The 26553-nt window shown below is 44.7% G+C and overlaps 1 protein-coding gene and 1 pseudogene across 1 annotated transcript in view; one reads left to right on the forward strand and one right to left on the reverse strand.

Annotated features, from left to right (window-relative positions):
• Kcnk13 (potassium two pore domain channel subfamily K member 13) overlaps positions 1-26553 on the reverse strand; it is a 90435-nt gene that overhangs the window by 60471 nt on the left and 3411 nt on the right. The gene's annotated exons all lie outside the window — the stretch shown is intronic.
• Positions 1820-2759, forward strand: LOC143393637 (large ribosomal subunit protein eL8-like; annotated as a pseudogene).

Genomic DNA, 26553 nt, shown 5'->3' on the forward strand with positions numbered 1-26553 from the left:
GAACGTCTTCACCTTAACCAGAATGGCTGGAGCACCCGTTTAAGGATCCCAGAATATGACACCTTGCCTTCTTGTCATCCCTATGAAGACCAGATACCCTCCCTGAGATCGCTGGTCCAAGATAAAGTCTCAGGGCAGAGACGTGCCAGGACTTCTTGATTAAGATGTTAGAAAAAAAGAGTGTCCCAGTCATTGTGTCCTGGGAGTGCCCCCCCTACATCCCCCTGGTGAAGGGGCAGACAGGTATGGAGTGCTCTCTGCAAGGCAGGTGGTGTTCTGAATGCTATGCCTGTTTCCTTGTTCACTCCTGAGAACAACTCTGTTCCCAATGGAGAAACTGAGGCACGGAGAGCAGAGTGCCCATCTGCAGGCCGCAGCACACTTGGCTATAAGGAGCGTGGAGGTACCTGCCGCGTCAAACAGCCAGTGCTGAGCCGCAAACACAGATTCAGAAAGCAGCAGCCCTTCAGAATAATTTTTCAAAACACTCCACTGTTGCACGTGGACAAATCAGAGCTATAAAAATAGCCACTTCTGGTCTGACAGAATTACTGTTTTCCTTCGTTCCACCCACCGCGCCACACTCTGCCTACCTGACACCCTCAAGGCTGATTAAGCCTCATTGTCATTTGTTCACGGAGGCAATCCTCTCCCCAGCAAACAGAAGAGCCTTTGTCCTGCAGGCCATCAGTCCCAGCCACAAAGTGGCTTATTGAAGTATAATTTCATTATGCAGAATCTGCTTCCAGTTTAGGTTTCCCTGGGCCAGCATTGCTGAGGTGTGAGAATTGGCTAATGGTAATAATGAAGTCCCCAAGACCCCTGGCATCTGTCCTCGGGTTCTCAGTCGGAGAGGTGGGCTCACGTCTTTGCCTCGGGTTCCTTATCTGAAGGTCTCTTCAGTTCCCTTCAGTTTGCTTTGACCGTGGTCAGTCCCCAGTGACCCGGGTGTAGATTATCTACACTAGGAACCTCAAAGCGGGTCTAACTCCAAAGGAGCCTTAAACAGCTAACAGAGAATGCAAATTCACTTTATCGTTGGGCTGTGAAGGGAGGGTGGGGAGACGGAGCCTTAGCCACTGTGCCTACAGAACAGCAGCTGGAGAAGAGTCCAGAGCTGCACGCTAGTCGGGTTATGTCCCCATCGGGGAAGGGAATCTGTGCTGGGGACACCGGAGCCGAACGTTCACAGCTTTTGGACGGTGTGTGCTACTTGCCTCCCCCAGAAGGGAAAACTTGATTGGAGAAAATGTAGAGTTTGGGGACTTTCTCCTGAAGGCAGATGTTCCAAACCCTTCTGAACAATTCTGTGATCATGTGGCCCGCCTACTGTCTGTCTGTCCACCGCGTGGTCAGGCTCCCATGGCTGTTCACATGCTTCATCCATTCTGAAGTTTTCTTTGCCTTGATTCTATCCAGTCTCCAACACTTTCACAAAACACCAGCACCCCCTCCCAGCTGTCTCCAAGGGGAGCGCGGGGTACATAGAGCGCCAGCTGTGAGCCGGGATCATCTTTCTACTAGCTCATTGATCAATCTATCCTCAATTTCCTGGAACCCAACTGGTAGACAATTTATTATTCTTGGAATTTTTCATACATTCAAATTTTAGGAAAAGGAGCCCATTAACAAGAAATAAGACGCGGCAGAGATCGACTTAGGACATTTACGAAGCCACCAAGGAGATAACCTGAACAAGGAGGAAAAAGCTCCGTTTCTAACTCCCTCTACACGGCCGTTGTCCACCATGATGCCAAAGACAGGCCTCAGCTGCACTGAGAAAACCCTGCTTACGCTGTCTCTCCTCCAGCCAACCAAGATGCCGAAGGGAAAGAAGGTCAAGGGGAAGAAGGTGGCCCCGGCCCCCGCCGTGGTCAAGAACCAGGAGGCCAAGAAGGTGGTGAACCCGCTCTTCGAGAAGAGGCTGAAGAACTTCGGCATCAGACAGGACATCCAGCCCAAAAGGACCTTACCCACTTTGTAAAATGGCCCCGCTACATCCGGCTGCAGTGGCAAAGGGCTATTCTCTATAAGCGGCTGAAAGTGCCTCCTGCGATTAACCAGTTCACCCAGGCCTTGGACCCCCAACAGCCACCCAGCTGCTTCAGCTTGCCCACAAGTACAGACCCCAGACCAAGCAGGAAAAGAAGCACAGGCTGTTGGCCCGGGCTGAGAAGAAGGCTGCTGGCAAAGAGGATGTCCCCACAAAGAGACCACACTATGGGACATGCCCTTGCTACTGCCTGAAACAAGTTTATTGCCTTCAGCCCAAGACACTAGATGAAGGACAATTTATTGCTTTTATGTACAGAAATGCAACAGTGTACATTTATCCCAGTTTAGTGGCGAGTTCTTTAGCCTGTCCTTCGAGCAGGGGTCAATACTGTCACCACCTTGGTGGAGAACAAGAAGGCTCAGCTGGTGGTGATCACATACGACGTGGATCCCATAGAACTGGTTGTCTGCCTGCCTGCCCTGTGTCGAAAGATGGGAGTCCCTTACTACATCATCAAGGGGAAGGCTAGACTGGGCCCTCTGGTTCACAGGAAGACGTACACCACTGCTGCCTTCACACAGGTTAACTCAGAGACAAAGGAACTCTGGCGAAGTTGGTGGAAGCTATCAGAACTAACTACAATGACAGATATGATGAGATCCGTCGCCACTGGGGAGGCAACGTCCTGGGTCCAAAATCTGTGGTTCGCACTGCCAAGCTGGAAAAGGCAGAGGCTAAAGAACTCGCCACTAAACAGGGATAAATGTACACTGTTGCATTTCTGTACATAAAAGTAATAAATTGTCCTTCATCCAGTGTCTTGGGCTGAAGGCAATAAACTTGTTTCAGGCAGTAGAAGGGCATGCCCCATAGTGTGAGAGCTTTAGAAACTCACTGTGTAACTTGCATGAAAAGGCTTTATATAGCAGTAAAATGCTCAGAAATCAAGCCAGGGTTTTGTGATTGACCAGTCACTGCCTTATTTAAGGTAGCAATGAATATGAGTCTATAAAGCATTTGTTTATACTGATAATACGTGATCCAGTAAAGTCAAGTCTCTTGAAATGACAAAAAAGAAAAGAAAACCCTACTTACTGGGAAAGTGGAGTGGACTAACAGAATTTAGAAATATTTCATTGCAGGTGGTGCACACCAGTAATCCCAGCAGCTTGGGAGGCTGAATGGACATTTTAAAAAGTACTATGTTTTCCATGTGCAGGCTAAAGTTGCATAGTCTCAGTGGTATTTCAAGAACTCTGCAGTGGGAATATCCTGGTTCTCTTCATAGTTTGAAGCCTCTGAGGAACCCCTAGGTTAGTGCCCAGAGCAGTAAAGAGAGAACAGGAGTAAAGAGATGCAGGAGGCCCAGAGAGACCCAGAGAGACCCAGAGGGTCATCCTGTTCTCGTGGGGATCCACTGAAGTGTCTGCCTGGGAGGGAGGAAGAGAGGGAGGCTGAACAAGATCAAGGGAGTTGGAGCCTTGGAACAAACTCCCATTGTTTGCTTAAAATGTCTGGATACCCATGTCTGGAGTCCCATTTCACCTTCCTGTGCCCTTCAGGATGCCCTTTATGCTGGGCACGAGTGGCTAACAGCCAGATGTGATACTTGGGGGTTCCTGTACCCCGGTCCTTTCTCTAAAGGGGAATTTCTATTGTCTTTGACTTGTCTTTGCTCCAGTGTTGTTTCCTGGGTGTGTTGGGGTAGTTCAATCTGATTGCTTAGTCCACACATAGCGGCTGGTGGGCATTCGTATCCGAGAGCCGCAAGGCTCTGCTTGCTGCAGCTCAACAGGACTTTGTTAGCCTCCAATCCAGGGTGGGGAATATATTTTTCAACTGTTAATAAGATGGACAGTTATATTGAGAGAGGAGTCTCTGGGTGTACAAGTAGGGGGCTTTAGGCTAAGAAGTAAAATAAAATATAGAATACAACAAGATAGGAATTTGTAATGAAGGGAGAGGTGCATATCAAAGGTGAGTATCAAAGGATGTGCCCTTACCCATGACCTTGTAAAATGAGGGTAATATGCAAGGGAATTCTGAGGCACATTTGTGTAACTCTGTCCTGGCTCCATCTCCAGCCCAGCCCCTAGCACCATCCTTCTGTGAATATTAACACCTACAAGAGCAGGTTGCTGTCTCTCTTCCTGGAGATGCCCACATACTCCCTGGAATGCATATTCCTTGCTTTACCCTGAAGGCATCTCTCTTGAGATTGCCCATTCTCCCTTGAAGGTGTATCGACTTCCTAAATAAATCTCCATGTCTTTGGCACATGCTGAATTTCTTTTCCATCATGTATGCCAGGAACCCCTGAGTCAAGCTTCCTCTTCTCTCCAGAAACTCCCTGAACCCTTCTTTGGAGGTATCTCTTCTCCCATGACAAGATTCAGGGCTTCTTTCTACAGTACTTTCCCTTGGTGGCCATGTTTATTCTGTTTGGCTCAAGCCACCAAGATTAACCTGACTGGACAAGGGATCAACATCTGACCAATGCATCTGAGAATTCGACCAATCGGATTCTCTCAGGAATGGACACTGGGACCAAGAAGCAGTAGGTGGTCATTGTTAGTTGTTTTTCAACTGAGGAGATAAAAACTCAAGGGCTAAGGGATGGAGAAGAGAAGAAAGCAGAAGTCAAAAGGGAGAGGGAAAAATAAAGCAGACACAGAAATAGAAGCAAAGGCAAGAGACTGGGAAAATGGCCACTAATTCCTACCCGGATTTCAGCTCCTGGGTCTTAGGACTCCTGCAAGGCTCACCTGTACTTCCTGCCCCACAGTTTCACGAACAATCCCCATATCCTTACAGCACATTCCATGTTTTTCTTTGAGCTCATTCAAGTGAGTCCCCAATACTTGTATCCAAGGGTCTTCACTAATGAGGGAGACGTCGAAGGGCACGGGCAGCCAGGACAAGAGGGCGAGTGAGGAGAACAAAGGAGCCTGGAGAGGGTCTTCTGATGAGGTCACCTTCCTGGTGGACAGAAGTGCTGGTGGACACAAGTGGGGGACCCAGTGAGACAGACCCTTCCTTACTTGTGCTCCTAAGTGGGGGAAATCCATTAGAAAAACTAAAAGGGGCAAGTGGACAGAGGGCACCAATCAATAACAGTGAAGAACGGCATGGACGGGGAGGAGATAAGAAAATTTCAGAGACCATAAAAAGAACAGGCCAAAACTCCACCACTGGCACTGGAGTCCCTTCTCTTCTGAGAAGTCTGTCTCTGTCCCTTTTGCAATAACCTTGCTGCTTGCTTGCTATCTCTGTGTGTCCTGTTTTTTGATTCTTTGCTGAATGGAGACAATGAACCCAATACTCATAGAAGGTGACACTAAGACAATGAACAGTCATACTCACCGCTAACAAAACCGAACCGAGTGTTTATGAGAGAAAAATATACATCACAACGCCTCCTGGTATTTTGCAAGAAAAACCTCAGGCATCCCACCCTCTGAGTGAGTTTGAGAATCACTGCTCTAACTTGATGGAAGAAAGAAGCAACCCTTCTGGAGGTACCCCCCACAAATACAACCGAAAAAACCAAGACAGCTGAAGTAAAAATAGCAGAAGGTGTGCTGACTATGACGCTTGCTCTCAAGAAGAGCAAAAAATCATACCTAAGGAAGTTTTGGTAATTAAGTAGAACTACCAAGGCCCCATCTCAGATCTATTGAATCAAAAAATTCAGTCAAATCACTTAGACAGTTATACATTTTTAAAAGTTTCCTGGGAGATCTTGATGTGCATCCTTGTTAGAGTCACTTGATCCTAGCAAAAGGGGACATCTGAGGAGAGAAAGAAAGATCATGAGGGGCAAAGAATGGCAACCCCCTTGGTTCCTGGCTGGCATTGCCCTTTTTGGCAGACTGAATTTTGGACCAAATTCCTCTCCAGCTCAAAAACACCGTGCGTCCTGCCCATAGCACTGAGCCTCAAACATCCAAAAGGACTTCAATTCTGTTGGGTAGACACATTTTGAAGAGGTGGGGTAACACACAATCCTTTTTATTTTATTTTAAACGCTTTCACCAAAATGGATAAGTTAAAAAAAAGTTTGGAACAAACACTTTTCTAGTTAAAACTTTAATTCTATAGAAATTTAATTCCTTGATAATGAAGCACATCACGCCCAAGGTGGCAGATGCGTGCCCCGGTGCCAAGGTGCATATACAATGTGGCTGAGCCCCACCTCCCAGAGTTGACTTGAGATGGGACATGACCTGGTTAAGATGCAGGAAAAGGAAGCGAGTAAGCCAGACCCATGCTCTGGTGTTTCCTCTCTCCGATGATAAGATATAGAATCAGCTCTACCATTAAGATAAGGCTCTTTGGACTCGTCTGTGATAATTCAGCTGAGCAACAACGGTCCAGTTCTATGACCAGATCACTGTACTCTCTGGCTACCGTCCAGAAACAGCCGTTTGGGGAGGTTAAATGAATGCCTGGTTCTCCTTCAAGGCAATCCAAGTATCTAGAAAGATTTAGGACCACATTCCAGAAGTCCATGAATAACTATTTGACATAAATCTCTGCCCACAGATGAGGAGACCTTAGAATCTTCTGGAAGGAGGGATGACAGGGATCCCATTTTATCAGACTCAAAGCCCAGGATGTCTTCTGGAAAGGAACAGGAGACAGGGAACCCTCACAGGGAACCTCAAACAACCCCAGCTACCGTATGCGCTTACAGGGCCTCTTTGGCCCTTCTGGAACATTTCTTCCATGTCCTTCTAAACTAGTGTGCTGGAGAGAGGACCAGGGAGCTGCAGAAGACAGCCTCACAAGGGTCCACCACACTTCCTGCCTCACCCTGTGTAGGGATGGAAAAGAGAAGTCAGGGCCCTGGAAACAGGTGGGGTTTTTTGGTTGGTTTGGTTTTTTTAAAAAACAAAAACAAAAAAACCCTCAAACTATCAAGGAAGAACAAACTCAGGTGACAATGGGATTGATTCCGTCTTCACTGATGATATTGTGAATTAATTTTCTTCATCAATGCCTGGAGAATAATATCGACTCTATTTCATGTATTCAGGGAACATATGTTCATCTCATTAATCAGTTTATTAATGACACAGTGGTCTAGAACAAGGGTGGGCTTTGCAGTCACGTGGACTCACTCTCCTGCTTCCCCACCTGCTGGCTGTGGGGTGGGAAGCAGATTTTCTAAGTCTCTGCTTTCTCATCTGCAAAGTAGCGACATCATCGTCTACCATGGAGTGGGGTTGTAAGGGTCAACAGGGGTAACACACAGACCTCCACACTTAGTACAGGGCCTGGCTCAGCAGACTGAATTTTGGTTTTGGGGTCTCCATTTGGGGTGTCTGCCCTGTGCCCAGAGGAGACTTGGTACTTAATGGAAAGAGGATGCCTAATAAATGGTGGTTGTTAAGTCTCCCACTACCCTTTCTAAGTATTGCGATGCTTCTTAAAAGGCAAGGAAATGAAAAGATTCAAGTCTGAAAAGTCTGTCTTCAGACCCACCCACTGCATGGCTCGCTTGTGAGTTTCCCGCTGGTTCAAAATGCTGCCTCTTGGGGCTGGGGATGTGGCTCAAGCAGTAGCGCACTCGCCTGGCATGCGTGCGGCCTGGGTTTGATCCTCAGCACCACATACAAAAACAAAGATGTTGTGTCTGCCAAGAACTAAAAAATAAATATTAAAATTCTCTCTCTCTCTCTCTCTCTCTCTCTCTCTCTCTCTCTCTCTCTCTCATCTCTCTCTCTCTCTCTTTAAAAAAATACTGCCTCTAATTGTTAAGAATATAACTAACAATAAATGTTGGCAAGGATGTGGGGAAAAGGCTCACTTATACATTGCTGGTGGGACTGCAAACTGGTGCAACCACTCCACTCTGGAAAGCAGTATGGAGATTCCTCAAAAAACCTGAATGGAACTACCATTTGATCCAGTTGTCCCACTCCTAGGTTTATACTCAAAGCACTTAAAGTCAGCATACTACAGGGACACAGCCACATCAATGTTTACAGCAGCTCACTTCACAATAGCTAAGGTATGGAACCAACCTAGATGCCCTTCAACAGATGATTGGATAAAGAAAATGTGGTGTATATACACATTGGAATATTACTCAGCCTTAAAGAACAATGAAATTATGGCATTTGCAGGTGAATGGATGAAACTGGAGAATATCATGCTAAGTGAAAGAAGCCAGTCCCCAAAAACCAAAGGCCGAATGTTTTCTCTGATATGTAGATGCTAACTCACAACAAGGGAAGGTAGAGAGGGGAAGAATAGAAGTTCACTGGATTAGACAAAGGGGAATGAAGGGAAAGGAGGGGGATGGGAATAGGAAGGACATGGGAATGAACTGGACATCACTTTCCTGTGTTCATATATGAATACATGACCAGGGTAACAGCTCATCATGTACAATCACAAGAATGACAAGTTATACTCCATGTATGTGTGATATGTCAAAATATACTCCACTGTCATGTATATCTAAAAAAAAAAACAAATAAAAATTAAAAAGAAACCACCAAGAACTAAAATGCAGCCTCTGACCTCTGTCCTCCATGATTCCTTATCAACTGCCCACAAACATCAGTTCTTTTTAGTTGTGCCTTCTCCGCAGATGTATTTAGTAAACCACATTTATGCATTAAAAACTCTCTCCTCCCTTCATTTAATATATGTCGTTGGAAAGTGGAGCCTGGGACAGTTGAGGTTTTCAGTCCCCCCGCCAGCCACGGGGGTGTGCAGGAGGCGACATTAAACGTGTTGTGTAGGTTCACGTTCACAAAAAGCATCTTCAACAATGCAGCTTTCCTTCCCAAAATGAAATTGATTTTACTCCTAAATGACAAAACTCTCGGAAATGTTCAAGTACGTACATAATGTAATTCTTAAAATACCTGCCACTGTTTTCTACCTGACTTCCTCTTCTCCCCCACCATTGTCGGTAACTCCACCACCCTCTCCTTAGCCCCTTTCCCCAATTCTCAGTCATAAATCACCTGCATTCTATGCATCCCGACAAGAACAGGGTTTTACAATGTCTAACACCCTTTACAGTCCCCTTAACCCTCATCAGTAATGCGACACGGTCCAGTCATTCCAGCGGGGCTGGCATCCGGAGTGCTCTACATTCCAGGTTAAGAGCAGTCTTCCCCAGACACCGGCGTGCTGTCCAAGATCAACATGGACAGCATCCAACGAGACCTCAGAGATGCTACTTTTCTTTTCCTCTGCTGTGTCAACAGCTTACTGTACAGAACTTGACTGATGCATTTTTAATTACTGTCCCGAGTTTCCTCTGAACTCATTGCTTTTCACCATTTCCAGTCAGTGGGTCTTAATTTCCCATAGGAAAACTAGCCTGCCCCAGAGTTCATGCTTTTCTGCTTGATTCTCATTAATGATACGTCCTAAGTAGACAAATCTCTTTTACCTACTGTTTTGGGGTGGCCAGAGGGAAATCAACAAGAATAAAAGTAAACTCTCTGTGCACCCTAACTCGAAACTCGATTGCCCCATGGTCAAGCTGAAGCACCAATAGATAAATAAATAAAGAAAAAGGAAAAAATGAATATCACCTAGGATCACTGAGGGGGTCCTACTCTGCAACTCTTTGGAGTTTTTGATTAAAAAGCCAGGTGATAAGACTGCTTGGTTTCTTCTCAAAGGAAGAAAGAACCTCAGTACTTAGAGCAGGGAACAGGAAAGAAGTCAAACAGTGATGAGTGGCAGGTGGCATGAGGCCCTAAGGGAGCAGCTCAGTTCCTGCTCAGTGAATGGTGGTCTCGTAGGAACATGGGCCTGGCAGGGTCAGAGTTTCAATTTTCAATTTTTAAACTAGTTGTTAAAAATTTATCAACTTATCACCATCTGCCACCAAATAATACAAGCCACCTTTGATCCAAGGCCTGTTGGTTGCAATTTCTAATTTAAACATCAAATGAAATGTAGAACTGAATGACTATGAAGTAGCATACATCCCCAAATCAGAGTCACAACAGAGGGTACCCGTGATACTGGAATAACAGGGTAGGTGTGGGCTAGGGTCAAGGGTCACCATCGCTAGCTGAACACATGGGGTGAAAGAGCAAAGGAGACCATGAACAATGCCCCCTGCACTAGGTGGAGTGTGTGTCCCTGCCTGTGAGCCGCCATGCCTGTGATTCCAGCCATTGTGGAGTCTGAGGCAGGAGGATCGCAAGTTTAAGGCTAGCCTCAGAAATTAGCAAGGTCCTGTCTCAAGATCTTAAAAAGTTTGAAAAGGGATTGGGGATGAAGCTAAGAGGTACAGCAGCTCTGGGCTCAATCCCAGCATAGGCAAGAAAGAAAGAAAAACAGAGGGCATTTCTAAGTGGTGTCTCTTCTCCACTGCCCCGAGGGAGAGTGACCCTCAAGACACAGCAGCATCTTCTGAATACTCAGGAAAGGAGGAGGTTGACTGAGCAACAGGAGCGTGTCCATCCACAGGCAGGAGGATCAACGTCCTCACGATCCCCACGCGGGCAGCTGCACAGAGTGGGTTCCCTTTTCCTCTTTATTCAAAATCCGCCCTCGTCCAGTTCTCAATTCCTGTTTTTGGTTATAAGCAGCCTTGACAGTCATGAAGCCTAAGGGTCGCTTTTCAGAATGTTTTATTTTATTTTATTTTTTAATGAATGAATTTAAGTGTGTAGGATTGTAGAAGCAGCCATATTAAAAACACAGTTCTTCAACTATGGGGCAAACGTGTGTGTTACAGTTTGGATGTGGGGTGCCTCCCCCAACCCAAAGCTCATGTGTGAGACAATGCAAGAAGCTTCAGAGGAGAAACGATTGGGTTATAAGAGACTCAACCCAGTCAGTGAATCAGTCCCTGATGGGATTGACTGAGTGGTGGCTGGGCGGTGGGTGTGGCTGGAGGAGTGGGGATTGGGGCGTGGCTGTGGGTATATATTTGTATCTGACCAGTGGAGTCTCTCTCTGCTTCCTGATCATCCTGTGAGCCGCTTCCCTCTGCCACACTCTCCAGCTATGATGTCCAGCCTCACCTCCAGCCCCCAGGAATGGAGCCGGCCTTCTGTGGACTAAGACCTCTGAAACCATGAGCCCTCAAATAAACTTTCCTCCTCCACAACTGTTCTGGTTGGATTCTTTCAGTCACAGTGAAATAGCTGACTAAAACAGTGTGATATACAACATGTGCTTCATGGTTAAATCATAAAGCAGCAAGATCAGGTCTAAGGCTCCATGATTCTGAAGCTGTGATGAATGAGGAGGTACCTTCCACAACTGTGAAGTGAGGGGAACAGATCTGTGATTTTCATAGGTGACAAAGCTTCAGGCCTCACCCCTCCTACGTCTAGGTTGAGACTTACACTGGTAATTGAAGGAAATGCTAGAGGTTAGAAACATGGGGTTACTTTCCCACCCAAGTTCCATTCATGGCCTCTGTTAAGAACTGTCATCAAGTGGGACAAGTCCTCTGTGTTAGGGACTTAGTAAATTCCAATGGAACCAAACTAAACCTTGAGTTTGGCATGAGGTGGGTGCTAGGTGGGTGTGGTCCTAAGGAGTCACAAGGGAGAAACAGCACCCAGACATCTTCCTGATGCAGCCTGATCTATCAGTGACATCAAATATAAACACGTGGGTGGCAAAAATAAAAACAGAACAAGGGTCACGGTTTTATTTTCATTTTCACTAGAATTTTGATCATCTCAAGGATTGGCCCCTTCGTGCCTGCCATTCAAGTCAGGGCTGAACACATTTAAATCAAAGTTCTCCTGCTTACTGTGTAACTTCCGGTAAGCTATTCTCCCCCCAAGAAAGCTACTTAGCCACTGTGTTTTCAGTTTTCTCTCTCACAGAATAAGGAAAATAATAGTCCTGTGGCACAGAATGACCGACTGTCTGCAGAGTGCTTAGAAGAGTACCAGGGAGAAGAAGAAGAAGAAGATTCTTGCAAATTGGCCAAAAGACTATTTAAGTTCAAAAATTCTCAAAACTTTGCAGCTGCTGTACATATTTACAATTTAAAATTAAAACTATGCTCTACAGAGCTGTTGTACTAGCAAATAATTAGAAACAACCTACATGGCCCACGATGGGGGGAATAGCTAAGTTACTGAATATCTGTGCTGTGGCTGTGTATCCCGGGCAACCTCAGAAAGATGCAAGAACTACAGATGAACACTTCTCTACCCATTCCATAGGTCTACAAAATCATCCTGATGCCAAACCAAGAAAAAGGCATCACAAAAAAAAAATACCTTTTTTGCATACAGATGCAAAAAAATCCTCTATAATATATTAGCAAACTGAATGCAAAATTGTACAAAAAAAGATTACATACCATGACCAAGTGGCATTTATTCTAGGAATCCAAGATTGACTTGATATGTAAAAATTAATGAAATATACTATTAATAGCATAAAGGACATAATCACAAGATTATCTCAATAGATACACAATAATTTGGCAAAACCCCTTTGCGATTTAAAATACCTAACAAGCTAGGACTATAAGAGAACTTCCCTAACCTGTGATTTCCATAGGTGACAAAGCTTCAGGCCTCACCCCTCCTACGTCTAGGTTGCGACTTACACTGGTAATTGAAGGAAATGCTAGTACCAAACTCAAAGGTGAAAAACTAAAACTAACATTTTCCCCTTAAGGAATAAACTTAGACGTCCATTCTCACCACTTCTATTCAACACTGTATTGAAAACTCCAGCCAGGAATGAAATAAAAGACATAAATTTTCCAGACTTCAAAAGAAGAATCAAAACTCTCTCTATTCATAAATTCTGTGGTCCTGTATGGGAAACTCTTCTAGAATCCACAAAAACATGACAAGAACTAATACATGAACAGCAAGACCACAGGATTTGAGATCAACATACAAAAGTCAATTCTGTTTATACACTGGTAATAAAAAAAAACTAAAGTAAAGTTAAGAAAACAATTTCATTCACAATGGCATTGAAAAGAATAAGAGGAAATTAACCAAACAGGTGCAAAACTTACACTCTGAAGATTACAAAACATTGTTGAAAAAAAACGAAAAGATCTAAATAAATGGAAATACATCTCATGTTCCTAGATTAGAAGACTAAAAAAGCAGTAATATTTCCAAATTGATTTAATGCCAAGCCTTCTTTGCAGAAATGAACAAAACAATCTTAAAATTCACAAGGAGGTTTAAGGAACCCAGAATAGCCAAAACAGTCTTGAAAAAGAAGAACAACGCTGGACGACTCATACTTCCTGATTTCAAAATTTATTATAAAAGCTACAACAATCAAGGCTGGCATAAAGACAGACATCCAGATCAAGAGAAATTAAAATTCAAAAAACAACCTTCGCATTCATGGTCAACTGATTTTTTGACAGGGATGCCAAAATAATTCAATCCGGCGGTGGAGGGGATAGTCTTTCCAGCATATGGTGCTGAGACACCTGGAGATCCACTGTCAGGGTGAAGCTGGTCGCAGACCCCACACCATATACAAACCACCTCAGAACAGACCAACATCCTAAATGCAAGCACGAAGCTACCCAACTCTTAGAAGAAAATAGATATAAATCTTTGTGACCTTGAATTAGACAATGGTTTCTTAGATGACACCAGAAACATAAGCATCAAAAGATAAATAGTACACTGTACATCAGCAAAATTTATGATTTCTGTGCCTCAAAGGAGACTCAGAAGTAAGCAAAAAGAGGAGGGGAAAAACGGAAGAGAGGAAATATTTGCAAATATGTATCTGAAAAGGGATTTGAATATAGATTATAATAAGCACTCTGATGATTTAATAATAAGAGGACAAATACCTCAATTTTTAAAATGAGCAAAGGATCTGAATAGGCATTTCTTTCAATAAGGTATTCAAATGACTAATAAATACATGGAAGATACTTAAGATCATTTGTTATGGGCTGGGTTGTGGCTCAGTGGTAGAGGACTTGCCTCACATGTATGAGGCTCTGGGTTCCATCCTCAGCACCACATAAAAATAAATAAAATAAAGCCATTACACTCGTTTACAACTAAAAATGTTTTTTTTTTTAAAAAAAAGATCTTTTGTCATTAGAGAATGCAAACCAAAATCACAATGTGATACCATTTTAATCTACAAGGCCAGTTATTAAGACATTGAAAGTGTTGGAGAGGCTGTGGAGAAACAGGGACCCCTCTACAGTCTTGGTGAGATATAAAATGGTGCAGCCACTTTGGAAAATAATCTGGCACTTCTTCCAAAGGTAAAGATTAGAGTTAAAATGTGACCTGGCAATTCTAAGCCCAGGTATATACCCAAGAGAAATGCAAACATATCCATACACAAACTTGGACATCTACTTACTCAACTTTGCACATTATTCATAAAAGTTAAAATTAGAAACAACCTAAACACCTGATAACTGATTAATAAAAACAATTTGGTACATGTAATAGAATGTACCAATAAAAAGGGACGAACATATAATACAGAGGTCTTAAAGAGCATCAAACAAAGTGAAAGATAACAGTCACCAAAAGTCACATATAGTGTGATTCCATTTATGTGAAACATCCAGAATTGTGAAATCTGTGGAGACAGAAAGCAGAAGCTGGAGGAGATGGGGGTCGTTGCCTCAGGGTATGCAGTTTTGTTTTGTTTGGTTTTTTGAATGCTGAAATGGCCTAAAATTGATTGTGCTGATGGTTGCCAAAGTCTGAGAATATGCTAGAACCTGTCTAATTTTATGCTTTAAATAGACATGTTCTGTGAACTGTATCTCAATAAAGGCATTCACAAAGGAATGGGAAGGAGCCAGTTTGGTGGCACACACCTGTAATCCCAGTGGCTCCAGAGGCTGAGGAGGAGGATCATGAGTTCAAAATTAGCCTCAGCAACTTAGTGAGGCCCTAAGCAACTTGGTGAGATTCTGTCTCTAAATATAAAAGAGGGTTGGGGCTGTGGCTCAGTGGTTAAGTGCCTTGGGTTCAATTGCCAATAGCAAAAGAAAAAAAGAAAAGGAATTAGAAGAAGCAATTAGTAAAACAGCAAAAACAACAACAAAGCAAAGCAAAAAACCCCAAGCATGTTACTAATTTTACATAAAGAACCATACATGTGTTTGCAGGAAGACATACATGTGTGTAGAAACTTCCATGTTTGTGTATGAACAAAAACATTCTACAAGGATATATATCCAGCTCTTGGTGATGGTTGCTTCTAGAGAGCAGCTTAGGGGAGCCTAGGAGAATGATGTTTTCAAATACTTTGGAGTCATTTTAAGTTTATTTGAATGCACATACATTACTTTAGGACTTGTTAAAAAGAAAAGGCCACCTTGTAGTTAATAATGCAAGCTTAACTTGGTGGAGGTGGGGAGGGGCCAAGTACACACACACAAAAATCACGTTTCTAAATCTTATTTTTGGCCTGAAACTTCTTATTGGTAAAAATCCCATGTACTTTCACTTTCTAGAAGCTGGATGTGGCTTATCCCTCTCTCAGCCCTCCAGAGCCCAGAAAGGTGCCTTTCACTCACAGTGATTGACAGGCCATGGAAAGGAGAGGACTGAGGGCTTGCCATTCTGGCAGATTCTTGTACTGTGCCCCCTTCAGGGGATCTGTCCCACCCCTGGGACGTTTGGCAATGCATGGAGACATGTGGAGTGTCACAACCAGTACACCATTGGGTGGGCCAGGATGCTGCTACATCCTACCAGGCAGGGCCAAGGGACCACCACAGCTGATAGGCCCCAAACCTCAGCAGCATCCAGGAGGAGAACCCTGCTCCAGGCCCTCCTGCCTGGAGGGAAGTAGCTCTGGGCAGGTTAAGTTCAGATTCACCTTCTCTCCTGGCCCTTGGGCATCCAAAGCAGAAAGTCCTAGTCAGTCTGGAGAGGAGAGCAGGGACATCCCAGAGGACAGGAAGCCCTGGAGCTGGGGATACAAAGAAGAAAGAGAAAAGACAGATAATATCCTGAGAACCGGTCATTGCTGGCCCCAAGCTCGTCTGGGACATGAGACTTACTTTTCTCCAGCTGTTCAGCGTATCTCTTTATGTAGCTTTCACTACGGGGTGTTGGATATTTTAGAAAGACACTGAATCTTCTCATGATGTGGTGGGTTGGGAAGCAACGTAGTCAGCCTATTTCCTGCCGAAACAGAATATCTGGAGAAGAAGTTGTCAAAAGCTAGGTCACAGGCCTCACTCAGGGAAATGCCAAGTGGAGCCCCAAACCAGGGTCTCAGATTCTGTTGGAAGTGGGGGTGGCTTATGGGAAACAGGCCCAGAAGTTGAAAGATAAATGAGCAAAATAGAATGAAGGAAATCTACTCTAAGAAATAAAAGAGAGATCAGAAGCATCAAGAACTGTTGCAACCGCGGCCACATCAATGTTTATAGCACCTCAGTTCACAATAGCTAAGCTGTGGAACCGACGTAAGCGCCCTTCAACAGATGAATAGATAAAGAAAATGTGGTGTATATACACAATGGAATATTGCCCAGCCATAAAAAAGAATGAAATTATGGCATTTGCTGGTAAATGGGTGGAATTGGAGACTATCATGCTAAGTGAAATAAACCAATCCCAACCAACGAAAGGCTGAATGTTCTCTCTGATATGTGGATTCTAACACACAATAAGGGAGAGCGGAAGAAAAGAAGTTCACTGAATTAGACAAAGGGGAATGAAGGGAAGGGAGGAGGATGGGAATAGGAAGGACAGTAGAACGAATCAGACATACCTTTCCTATGTTCATACATGAATACATGACCAGTGTAACTACATCATGCTCAACCACAAGATGAGAAGTTATGCTCCATGTACGTATGATATGTCACAATACACTCTAACGCTCGGCGTGGTGGTGCATGCCTATAATCCTAGCTGCTCAGGAGGCTGAGGCAGGAGGATTGTGAGTTCAAAGCCAGCCTCAGCAAAAGCAAGGCGCTAAGCAACTCAGTGAGACCCTGTCTCTAAATAAAATACAAAATAGGGCTGGGGTTGTGGCTCAGTGGTTGAGTGTCCCTGAGTTCAATCCCCGGTACTGCCTCCCACCCCCCGTAAGAATAAAACACCGAAAACACTCCATGGCCATGTACAACTATAAAGAACAAATAAAAAAGTTTAAAAAGAAAGAAAGAAAGAACTGTTGCACCATAGTAAAATAGCAGCAGGAGAGAAGCAAAGAGGAACTCGTCCCTGACACGGAGCAGGCTCTTAATAAACACCTGCTGAAACCCACGGAGTCAACAGGCAGTGATCAGACGGGAGAGAAATGGAGGATCAAACCCCAAAGGGAGGATTAAGCCAATCAATGAAGAAAAAGGATCCAGTAGACTTTAAAAAACAGGAATAACCAATTATTGAGACTAATTTGGAGACACAGTTAACAAAAATGCAGGGATCCTCTAAACTATCATTAAGAAAATATCGGAAGAGAGAGGTTGGGTTGCAGCTAGCGTGTGTGAGGCTCTGGGTCCCATCCCTAGTATTACAAGAAAAAGGAAGAAAACGCCTGAAAACCCTGCCAGGACTAAAGAAGGAAATGAGCACATCAGCAGCTTTTTTTTTTTTTTTCAGTATAAATTTTATTTATTTATTTTTAATATTTAATTGATTTTACTTTTTAAATACATGACAGTGGAAAACATCACAATTCTTATTACATATAGAACAATTTTTCATATCTCTGTTGTATATAAAGTAGGTTGACACCAATGCATGTCTTCATACATGTACTTTGGATAATGATGTCCATCACATTCCACCATCATCACTAACCCCCTGCCCCCTCCCTTCCCCTCCCACCCCTCTGCTCTATCTAGAGTTCATCTATTCCTCCCATGCTCCCCGTCTCTACCCCACTATGAATCAGCCTCCTTATATCAGAGAAAACATTCAACATTTGTTTTTTGGGGATTGACTAACTTCACTTAGCATTATCTTCTCCAGTGCCATCCATTTACCTGCAAATGCCATGATTTTATTCTCTTTCATTGCTGAGTAAAATTCCATTGTGTATATATATATCACATTTTTTAATCCATTCATCTACTGAGTGGCTCCACAGTTTAGCTATTGTGAATTGTGCTGCTATAAACATTGATGTGGCTGTGTCCCTGCAGTATGCTGTTTTTAAGTCCTTATAGAACACCTTCCCCAAAATCCCAGCAGGAAGGCTCCCACAGCCCCCACCCACAGATGCAGTCAGTCACCTAAACCGTTCAGTTGCAGTAGCACCCTTCCCTTCTGCCTCCATAAATGACCCTGTGTTCACAGTGGCAATGCTCTCCTGCACATGGAGGACAGGAGGGACAAGGTGACCCAGTTCAGCCTAATGAGATCCAATGGGAGTTGAGACTTCCAGGAAAGCCGTCTTCAAGGGTCCAGCTGGGTGACACATGCCCTCTGCCTCTTCCTTCCTGTCTTGATGGTGGCCCCAATTCCTGGATCTACCTTGTGAGCACAGGGGAGAGACCTGCTTTCCGAGTCTGCCACTGCAGAAAGACAGAAGGGCTGGGATGCTGGTGGCCTTGAGGGACTGTTGCACGGTCCCAGACTGTGGGCCTCTGCCCATTCTACCCTCTGAGCCATTGTTATTGTTTTTTGTTTGGTTTTGTTTTGTTTTGGGGGTTGTCTTGCTACAATCAGCCCAATGCAACCTGCCACTGGTAAGTCTGTCACTCTCTTTTCCTCGTTATTATTGAGACAAAGAAACTTTACTTAGGTGACAAAAATGAGCAACACTACTGAAGGCCTCAGTGCCCTCCAGGTGGCTGCGGGCTGAGGCCCGGCACAGAGCTCTGGGAAGCAGGGAGCCACGTGGCTCTTGTCTCCCCTTTTCTCCCACTCCACTTGTTAAACGGGGCATCGCTTTCAGACCACATAGGAAAAGTCAATTTCCTGAGGGCTGACTTTCTTTACTTTCTGATTGAAAGCAAAGCTTGAGAAAAATCTATGTTAAGTAAAAGATCAACCAAAGCCTAAAGGTCCAAAGGTGTGAGAAATAAAGGTGGAGAAATTGGAAAAGTCTTCCAGAACCCCGAAGAAAAAGGGCAGCTCTTCCTTATCACCTACGATGATACCCAGGGGTGAGACCATCATTCCCAGAGAAGATGTAACAAGGGTCTGGAAGGCAGGAGGTGGGAGGGAGGAATGGCATGACCTCAAAGACAAAAGGTTCACTATTATCCAGGAAGGGCATCTCGGTTTCATTTAGGAACATGAAAAACAGTGGTAGCAATGATTTTTTTATCCTCAGGTAGTTTAGATAAGATTTCCTTCTAATCACACTTACAATGTCAAAAAGAATACCTAAAGCTCAGGATGGAAATAGAACAGTGCAAAGAAAAACAGATGAGGCAAAGAAGAAGGAGATATAAATGGCACCAAATAATAAATGCACCGATCTCTCCTACAAAGAGAACTGTCCAAAGGTGTTAACAAATAAAAATATAAAAATGAGGCAAGTGGTGGCTTCAAAATCACTAAAGATGATAACTAAAGAGAGGGTCCAAGGGGGAACGAGTATCTGCTAACACAATGTACATGTTTAATAATGTCTATGCTTAAACACAGAAAGTATGAAGAGTGATACTAATTGGCAAGGTGACGCTAATAAGATAATAAAAAGTTATTAACAATCAAAGTTTTGCCGGTGCTAAAAGCAATGATCCTGAATTCATACGCCATGAAACACCGGGGCATGTTATTTTGCATTTGTTTACTAGGTCTGCAGTGCGGCTGGGAATGATGTTCCCTCCAGCCCCCCAATTCTGTAACACAAGAGGAAACTCAGCTGAAATAGATACAGGCACAGGATACAAAGAAAACACTCGAGAAATGAACAAGGGAACCAGGAAACCGGCACACTGGCAAATCATTATGTGATAATTTTAGCAATAAATCCAAGCATAATTATATAGCCAACCTCACAGAACCTTTTGAAATGCAGCCTTTTGGAATAACATTTGAGAAGAGTCAGAGCTAAACAGAATGGGTGAGAATATTTGTCAGCCATGCTGGGGACTGGGATTTATGAAAAATTAGTCAGATGAGGGTATTTACATTCCAAAAAGAGTTCAAGTCAATAAAGATCCGTTGCTTGAGTCAGCTTTTTCACTGCTGTGACCAAAAGACCTGATAAGAAGAAATTACAAGAGGAAGGCTCTTGGGGCTCATAGTTTCAGGGATCTCAGTCCATGGGTGGCTGACTCCATTCTCTAGGTCCAAGATGAGGCAGAACATCATGGCAGAAGAGTGTGGTGAAAGAAAGCAGGTCAGGACATAGCACCAGGAAGCAGAGAGAGAGCTCTCCTCACCACAGAGATAAAATACAAACCCCAAAGGCACAGCCCCGTGACCCACCTCCTCCAGCCACACCCTAGCAGCCTATGGTACCCCCCAATTAATCCGTATCAGGGGAATAATGCACTGATTACATTAAAACTCTTTCAACCCATTCCGTTTACCTCAAAACATTCTTGCATTGTCTCACACGTGAGCTTTTGGGGATAAATGAGGATAAATAAGGGCCCTTAAAGTACCTCAGAGAACTTCCATGGGTTCCTGGGGACAGAGTTTGAAAATCACTGCCCTGGTTGATCAGTAGGATTGATGCCACAAGAAGACCCAAGACAGAGAACCTTGGTGCCAACTGCCGAGAGCTAACAGGCAAAGCCCGAAGTGGCTCTGGGGTCCTACATGTCTGAACATGGAGGTGAGGGTCTGGGGGCAGGTATCTCGAGTCGTCATGGAGATGGGAGGGAGGCTGCAACTTTGAGAGGACCAGGAAACCTGGCAAGGGGAAGGGGCACGTCTCTGTCCACTTGGTCTCCTGGGAGGGAGGTGGGCCTTCCTCCAACCTGGCCCCTGGAAACGCAGACCTTATGAGATCTCGAATGTCCCCAGGAGGCTGCTAGCCACAGTGTCTCTGTCTGCTTACCCCCCCGCAGGACACCTAAGGACCACGACCGAGAGGGGTGGTGGCGTGTTTAACTGGTGATTCTTCCACATCCAGGACATCAAAGGAAGAGGAGGAGGGCATGAAGGTTCCATGTCAGCTCAGAGGGGAGCCCACACTCTTTCCGGCTGGGCAACTGCAGACATGCCCAGCAGCTCTCTGAGCCCCAGAACCCCTGCTGAGCAGGAGGCTGTTCCTGGTCCTACCCTCTGGGCTTCTTGTAGGATGTATCCTGGATTTAGCCCTCAGCGAGCATTTGAGAAGTTTCATAAAATTTACTATACACACACACACACACAAAAAAAAAAAATCACACATATTGTCCATGTCTAACTTCTTGAGGACAGCTCAGCTCTTCTACATTAATATAAACTTGAAAGTCCTGAGAAAATATACAGGAAGAAAGTAAAAGGAAAGAAGAGTGACATAGTGTGAACTTAAGGATGACTACCCATGTGCATTCTTTGGAGGAGTTAAGAGAAAACAACTGTCCCTGTTCCTTTAGGAGGTAAGTGGGTGCGCGAGGAGATGGGTACATACGTGAACTGTGAGATCAAGATGCAGTGACAGAGCAAGCGGACTTGGGGTGCCCTGTGCTTCTCACCCCACAGGCAAGAAGGCTTAGAGCTCACAGGTGACCTAAGCTTCAACCAGGGGCCCCGGGCTCCCTGGATTTGTCTGGACAGCCCAGTGTTGCTCTGAAGTTAGATTATGACGCCTCCAGGGCTCAGGCCCCACTACTCCCTAATGCCCTACACCTGGAATTGCACTCATTTCCCTTCATGATCGGACCCCGGGGTTTGCTGACCATACAGTTTCCTTCCAGGGAGATGTGCTCAGTGAGAGATGCAGGCGGTTGATCAAACGTTGGGAACCATAAACCCTGGGCAGTTGCCTAGGCTTCTCCCGAGGCTCCCTGGCCAGAGGAAGGCATGATGGGCGTGTAAAGGTGCAGCATTTCAGAACAGTGGTGAAATGCCGGGCGTCTCAGATAAATGCAGCCACAGGAGGCAGAGGCTGGCAAGGGGTGGGGGTGGGGAGAGCAGCAGCAGGATGGGCCTTTCCCCGCCTCCACAGGACCATGCCCTGGGTAGTGTCCTCTAAAGGCTGAGAAGGTCCCCATGTCAAAAGTCATCCTAATCCTGGGGATCGTAATCATACCTTCCTCTTCTCTCCTTCCTCCTGAGGGGAAAGAATTGCTGCTGGTCAGCTCCTAAGACTACACTGTGCTTTTGGGAACCCAGGTATTAGACAAAATGAGAGAATAATAAAACTGTGGAGGCTGTTTCAATATTGATACCAGCTGGAGAGACATCAGGGAGAGGGCACCAGCAAGGACAGAAAACAAACAAAAACCAGAGAGCTGACAGCTAGGAAGAAACTGGCAAGGGGTTTAGGTTCAGGAGGCCCCAGAGTTGAGATACGAGAGGCTGGGAGAGGAGGAAAGCGGGACGGTTCCTTTGTGTTATCATTTGGAGACTCCATACGGGTTTTTTGTTGTTTGTTTGGGTATTACAGATTAAACCCAGAGGCAGTTAACCACTGAGCCACATCCCCAGCCCATTTTAGGATTTATTTTGAGATAGAGTCTAATGGCTTAAGTCCTTGCTAAGTTGCTGAGGCTGGCTTTGAACTTGCAATCCTCCTGCTTCAGCCTCCTGAGTATCTGGGATTATAGGTGTGCACCACCGTGCCTGACTCTATAAGGTTCTTTAAAGGTGCAAGCAAAAAAAAAACAAAAAAAATATGTATCTTTCATTCCTTTTACCTATTAACCACACTCCTCTGAATAGAAAGCTACTCTTAGGACCCCAAAGAAACCCAAGAACTGTTTGGGTTACATTCATACCAGATCCATGCCTCCTTCATAGAGAAAGCCACAAAAGAAAACATAAACAGGATGGAATCTAGGGGTTAAAAAGAGAAAATCATTCTATTTTATGACAGACACACGATTGATCCTAATGCTGTGGGCTCGGTTGAGCACACACAGGACAAGGATCGGGACACAGAGTGAGAGGCTGTGACTTGCAGCAGACTCAGAAATGTTCTAAAAAGAAAAGGAATCATGGAACAAATCCAGGATTCTCGGAATGATCTTGAACTTCCCCAGGAAATTTTAGAAGGGGAATCTCAAGAGAGAAGGCCCTGGCGCCCTGCCTCGAGAGAACGCGCTCCCCAAGGGCCTCGCTGTCCCCTCGTTCTCCAGACCCTGCATCGATGCCCAGCTAAAGGCACCTTCTATTGCTCACTTGAAACAGTACATTAAAGTGCTTTCAAGCTACCACTGTGGCTGGAAGTGCAGACCAGCCAGGAAAGGACCCAACAAAAGTTGCGTTCTTACAGCCTCTGGGTTTTCTAAGCACAGACACTGCAGGGAAAGACTGAGACATGAAACTGCAGAGGAATGAAAAATATGTCTCCTCTAAATGATCAGTAGTAGACACAGAACAGAAAACGAAGACGGAAAGCATGGCACAAACATTTAGCCTTGGGATGAAAGGCGCAAATCCTTAAAATACAAAGCCCACCTGTCGCATCAATTAACCCACATCCCTCTGCTCAATTGAAAAATGGGGAAAGAATGAGCCGGTTGATTAAAGAGGGGATGATTTTAATAAATATTTAAAGTACTGTGAATAAATATTTAAAATTAATCAACTCTGGTACAAATTAAAGACATTTAAATTATGAGATTCATTTTTATCAAACTATGTCCATGGGTTAATGGTTCCATGGAAAACAACGAGACACACAATGTGACATATCTCAGCATCTTTAAGATACACTTTTCCTCAAGGTTTTAATATCAGAAATTGAAAGGTACCTCACAGCCGCTAGCACGTCAGAATTTAATTGGCAGCTTTTCTTTCTGAATGGCACATAAAATGACATGTCGTACAGTCAATAAAATAGCATTTATGTGCAATATAATATGATACACTGTAATATTAATGGTGGTTCTTGTTGGGAGACAGGATAGGGGTGATTTCCTACTTTTTTTACATTTTTTCATTCGGCATGGTTTTATGGTTTGTTTCCTGGAACTCATGATGAGCTTAATCCCTGCTGTGAGCTCCAGAGTGTGGGAATGTGATCGATCTCACTTCGTGTTGACAGGGGCCTTTGGGGTGATTAGGGATCCATAAAGTCAGCAGGTTGGGACCTACGTGACTGAATCCTGGTGGCCTTATTAGAGAGACATGTACACATGCCCTCAGGGTCCCTCACCACATCTTACTTTGCATCATCTAGGGACTAGCAAGAAGGCTATGGTCACCAGATTCAAACCTTGACCTGGACCCAGAAATGTGAGCCAGAAGAGATCTTTTTTCTCCATAACTTACCCAGTCTGTGATATTGTGTTATGAGCTGTAGAAAACAGACTGAAACACCCACTGGTCTTCTAAAACGAATATGCATTTATTTTTTCCACCAGACACTGAACGAAACAAAACTTGATTGTAATTCTGACTCTGTCAATTTAAGTAAGGTATTGGTGTTTTCTGCACCTCTGTTTCCCTTTGCAAGATGGAATTAATGGCAACTTGCCTACCTACCTCATAAGGTTTGTGTATGGATATTTCACAAAGTGTAAAGTGCCCGTTCAATGTGTGATTCCAATCTTGACACATGTATGACATTTATTGGTGTTTATATTCTTTCTGAATGGCCGTTCATCTTTGATGTCGGCTGACATCATTTTGATACTATAAAATAGTAATTCCTAATATTTTATTGGTTAGACTTCATGTCATTTGATTTGAAAAAACTCTTTTCTCAGCCTTGTTCCCTTGTGGGGAAAAAATGATTCCCCAAGCAATATTCAGTTTCGTACTCCATCCATCTACACACGAACCAGGCCAAGCCACACACCTGCCAGCTTAGATCTGGGACCCTACAAGACCCTCGGGAATCTGCTACCATGAGCTCTGCCGGGCCCAAATGGGCACCAGTGGAATTGATTCTGTTTAACTAAAATGAATAAAAACTCTTGTTGAAAATCAGATCACACATCTTGAGTGGTCTCCACAAGGAGGGCCAAGCCTCTCTGTGTCTCAGGCCCCACAAGCTGTGTGGCCCAAGCTCAAGCCCAGCATATCCCCACATCTGGATAACACTTGATTGATTGCCCCTGGGCGTGCTTGGCTTCCAGCTGGTGAGGAACTCCAGCAAGGCAACAGATGAGCAATCTCTCCTGCTGACCAGCCTGGCCCCGCTTTGTCTGTGTTTGAAGTCCCAGGGGTGCCTACCCTCATCAGCAACACCACAGGTAAGAGCCCTCCAGGCTCCAGGCTTCCCAGCCTTGAACGTGCCCAGGACTTGCCGGCTGTTTCATTAAAGAGCAGACTCTGATCCCAATGGTCTGGGGTCCAACTGAGACTCCCTGTCTAATAAGCTTCTTGGTGATGCTGAGGCATCTGGTTAATAGGCCATTCTAAGTAGCAAGGATCCTTGAGGAAGGTCTCAGTTTTCAAGTCGATGCCCACTCCTATCATACACGCCTAAAGATGTAGGTCCCTCCAGGTGTGCTTGTTCAATCTCCTGCCCAACAGAATCACCTTCAAAGAAGTTTCTGAAAGTGCACATCTACCACACCAGCATCTCTGAAAAAGGAGGCCTCATGCACCTGTGTCTTAACCGTATTTCTCCCAGGTGGGTTCTTCCAGACTCAAAGCTTGGGGACCACCAGAGAGGACTCAAATGGCCTTGAATGGGATCATCCAGAGCTGCCTACTTGCTCTGTGCAGCTCTGGGCTTTGGCAGAGGGGCTCTTGTTTAATCGCACTTGTCCTGAGGGATGCCACACCACGTACGGCCCACAGTTCTCTTTCATACTTCTGGCTAAGCTGTGGAGAAACTCTCTCACCACATTATCTTGCCCCTTTATGACAAGATGCAGGAGGAATTTTTATTCCAGACTGAAGAAGCCAGCTTGGATAAGGGACTCATTTAATGGTCATTGTCGCCTCTCTGACAATGGAAAAACTCAGAGCCAAATTTGGGGTTCAGTTTGGCAATGATACAGGTCCTTTTGCCATATGTCCCTGTGTATCAGCAAATGGGGCTAATTTTCCCATCCCATTCATCTTTTCTCACCTCCTTGGAGTTTTACGTCTATTGGCATCCTTTCTAGAACAGTGTGTAGGGATGCATGGGAGGCATCATCCATTCTGTCCACCAGTATCAGATCTCTCCCACTGCTTGACTCTTTAAGTTTGGTGTGGCCATGTGACTTGCTCTGACCAAGGAGACAAGAGGAAAGATGACTTGTGGTGGCCACGTCATTGGTGGTGCTCAATTCTTGAGCCTTCCTTTCCCTTCCCAGTCAGTCCTGGGACCAGGTGGCGATGAAGAGAAGCCGCAAAAAAAAAAGCAGCTGGAGCACTGAGACCACGCAGGAGACAACGGCCCCAGGGAGCCACCTGAGTCCAAAGGGGACTCTGTGCCGGGCAGAAGTAAACTTTGTCATCTATCAAGATTTTGGGGGTGGCTGGCCAATGCACCATAATTTGTGCCTGCTGACTATCTCACATGCAAAGTACCTCGAATCCTTTATGTCCAGGTGCTCAGTTATAAACAAGTAGGTAAACACAGAAACACAATCCCAGGTAAAGCCTCTTTCA

Source organism: Callospermophilus lateralis, chromosome 3, assembly GCF_048772815.1.
Source record: "Callospermophilus lateralis isolate mCalLat2 chromosome 3, mCalLat2.hap1, whole genome shotgun sequence".
Taxonomy (NCBI): Eukaryota; Metazoa; Chordata; class Mammalia; order Rodentia; family Sciuridae; genus Callospermophilus; species Callospermophilus lateralis.